This window comes from Oncorhynchus mykiss, chromosome 6 (genome assembly GCF_057628025.1).
Source record: "Oncorhynchus mykiss isolate SJ-2025 chromosome 6, ASM5762802v1, whole genome shotgun sequence".
Taxonomy (NCBI): domain Eukaryota; kingdom Metazoa; phylum Chordata; class Actinopteri; order Salmoniformes; family Salmonidae; genus Oncorhynchus; species Oncorhynchus mykiss.
The window spans coordinates 84,972,182-84,975,862 of record NC_143027.1 but is presented as its reverse complement, the minus strand read 5'-3'; the positions used below and the strand labels follow the sequence as shown (position 1 = coordinate 84,975,862).

At 38.6% G+C, this 3,681-nt stretch overlaps 1 long non-coding RNA gene across 1 annotated transcript; it reads right to left on the bottom strand.

Moving 5' to 3' along the window:
* Positions 1–395: 395 nt before the first annotated feature.
* LOC149983141 (uncharacterized) lies at positions 396–3,292 on the bottom strand. Its single transcript, XR_016496927.1, has 2 exons — positions 2,841–3,292; positions 396–1,039 (listed from the first exon to the last, which is right to left on the bottom strand). It is a non-coding gene; the product is annotated as an uncharacterized LOC149983141 (long non-coding RNA).
* Positions 3,293–3,681: the final 389 nt, after the last annotated feature.

Sequence of the window (3,681 nt, the reverse complement as noted above, 5' to 3'; positions counted from 1 at the left end):
AAAGTTATAAAGCTTCTGCAGGAGAGCAAAAAAGTGAACTGCCTCAGGCACTGATTTGACAGAATTTACAAGAACCAAATTCAAACACTGTGCATTACATCTTGCACTGATATTAATCCGTGCAGACACACCAGAATGCTTTCCGCTCATGACGGATGCAACTTCATAGCCTTGCCCCTCAAGATTATTCCTGTAGTCCAGACCATGTTTTTCAACGGAATCAATTATCATTGATTACATCTAAGCTTTCAGCTGACTGAAGGTGTAGAAAGCTTTCGTGGATGGCCCCGTTGTAGTAGTACCTCACAACTAAAGACATTTGTTATTTTTCTTTACATCTTTGGTTTCATCTGCAATTACAATAAAAACGTAACTTTCTTTTACTTCTCTTATTATTTGACTTTTTACCATCTCAGCTAAGCCCTCAATAACTTTGTTCTGGATTTGGTGGCTTGTGTACTTAGCATTGCCACATGCATTCATCCTTTTCTCTATGAGAGGGTCATGCTTTGTTATTTCTTCTAAGATTGTAAAAACAATTAGCCTTGTTGTGAGAGTCATCAGACTCTCGATGACCTCTCTGCGTTATATTTTGAGTGGCAGTTAATAGGAGCACATCTGCAATTGTTTTAATGTAAGTACAGTATTCCTCCACTTTCTTTTTCCAGTCCTCATTTATGAAATCTAACATTGATGAGTTGCTGTCAATAGCCATTTTATGCTGATTCCAAGCATACGTAAATAGCATTGATATGATGCTCTGCCTTCGAATGGAGCTTAAACCCAGAATCTTTAAGCAGCGCCTTTTTCCAGTTACAAAACCCTGACTGTGATGTGAAGGCAGATTCAGGTGTACTGGGCAGAGAAAAATGACTACAGGCGAAAGAATACGTTTAATCTTGATTTACAGAATATTCAAGCCATGAATTGTCCTTATACCAGGAGCTGTTGAAAACCTTTTTCCTAGTACCATGCTGAGTTCTGGGAAATGTTTTCAAACACGGCTGTACAGGACCCTCTTCTCTGGATCTTGACATGTCTGAAATATACATTAAATAATGTGTCATATCTCTATGGAAATGTATAATTAAGGGATCCACAAGATTAGATACTAACAGCTGCTAACTAAAATGTGTAGTTTAAAGTATTGGCCTGGCCTACCATTGGGTCCTTTTGTAACAGTCTGATATCTCTCCCTTTCTTTTGATGTTTAACTGACCCTATGCAAAAACAAGACAGTCTATGTTTACCTCTAGGCATCCAATTACCCACATTTTAGTCCAATCTCAATCTTAATTACAAATCCCCATTATCATAACTGTGCCTTAAAATCAACTACCAGCCTAAGTTACTAGTTAGATCATGGCTAGCCCTACTCTGCAGTAAGTAACACAGCTAGCTATAATTTATTTCACCTTTACGATAGCAAACAGGCTATCTGCAAATTGTTGTAATCTTTTGAGTAACGTCAACAGATTGATAATAACAATTGTTCATTTTGAGTTCAAGTCCGAAAATCGAACTGAGTTAATTCATGGATTTCAAATTGCTGAATGTTAACTTGCTGAACACTGACAGCTGTAGCCTACTGGTTACCCCACATTAGCTAAACATTTGTACACTGTAACTTACAACACTGCACTGTATATGCGTGTATTACTAGCACAGATGTTGACACAATGTTAGGCTAAATTGGGAACCGATCTCTCTTATCTGATTAACTGTCTGAACCTCTTAAGTCGACCCACTACTTTTTCGAACATTCTGTTAAAAATCGCGCAACATTTCAGCGTCCTGCTACTCATGCCAGGAATATAGTATATGCATATGATTAGTATGTGTGGATAGAAAACACTCTGAAGTTTCTAAAACTGGTTAAATAATGTCTGTGACTATAACAGAACGTGAACAGCAAGCAAAATCCCCGTGGTCACAAAAACCACAGAAAAGTATTAATCCGCCAGTCTCTGAATTGTTTATTGCAAGCAAAAATATATAGCCCGGAGCTTGCAGTTCCTACAACTTCCACACGATGTCGCCAAAAACGTCATTTTCATTGACAAAAATCATTTGTGTAATGACAAATAGATCCTTCATTTCATCCAGCATACAGGAAAAGATTTTTGGAAGAGAGAGAAAGGACAACGTTTTCTTGAGTAGCTGCTATTGAATACAGATCGCCCAGTGATCAATTTGATCGATTATTAACGTTTACAAATACCTAAAGTTGGGTTACAAAAGTAGTTTGAAGTGTTTTGTCAAAGAATATAGGCAACTTATATAATTTTTAAAAATGACGTTGCGTTTTGGAACGGAGCTTTTTCCTGAACCAGACAGGCTATACAAATGGATATTTTGGGCATACATGGACGGATTTAATCGGGAAAAAGACCCAATTGTGATGTTTATGGAACATATAGGAGTGCCAACAAAGAATATCATCAAAGGTAATGAATGTTTTATATTTTATTTCTGCGTTTTGTGTAGCGCCGGCTACGCTAATTCTTTTGTTTACGTCCCCTTCAGGTATTTTGGGGTGTTGCATGCTATCAGATAATAGCTTCTCATGCTTTCGCCGAAAAGCATTTAAAAAATCTGACTTGTTGGCTAGATTCACAACGAGTGTAGCTTTAATTCAATACCCTGCATGTGTGTTTTAATGAACGTTTGTGTTTTAACGAGTACATTTAGCATTTAGCGTAGTGCATTTGCATTTCCAGGTGTCTAGATGAGACGTCTGCGTTAATGGAGCCAAAGGTCTAACATTAACTGACACAGCGACTCAACTTTCATAAAAGTTGTTCAGGAAATGTAAACCCGATGCTAAACCTTAAACTTACTTAAAATATGATGCTTTCGCCAATCGCGAAAAGAGCTTGTGGAGCTGTGGAAATATTCTCTCTTCTTCTGTATGTTCCTCTTATTCTTATTCTTCTGTATCTCGCAACCAACATTAATATTCTCTCTTCCTCGATTTGAAAAATGCGCTGCCGAATGTCAAAATAAATGCTTCTTTCAACAAGAGGTGAAATGGGATGTCAATCAACATCAAACTGTCAGCACCCCTTTAGCTCCGCCTCTGCAAGTTTGGTGGGCTATTAATGACCATCAGCAGTGTCAGAGCTTGGAGAAGCCTAATAACCAGGACTAAATGGTCACGTGGAATTTGACTGCAGTCATGACTTGTGACTGCCGGTGCGGCAGTAATACGGTCACCATAACAGCCCTTGGTCTGGAGATGGAACAGTATGTACCAGTTACGAGCTGGTACGTTCTGACTGACGCCTTTTAGACTCAGTTATTCCAATAAAGGTCCACCTGCCTCCCACACATCTATTAAGGAGGAAGTTCTCCCCATGTCACACACATCTGGTGAGGCAACGTGTTTTTCCAGTTCGCATTTTCGCTACCGATGATGACTAAGAATGCTCTTATTCAATCCTATGAGGTCAACTGTCAGTCATAACTCATTGTGTACCCATGTCTAATCTATTGTGCATTGTTCCACGCCTGCACTGCATGTCACAAAGGTCCATGAATGTTAAGATTCTTAACAACAACATTCTTCTACTTAGTCATCATAGCTTCATACTGCACAAGTCTATCTGAATCTGGGTAAGGAGACAAAAGGTGTAATTGCCAGAATCCCTTTATTTACCTGTCTATAAGCTACGTATACAC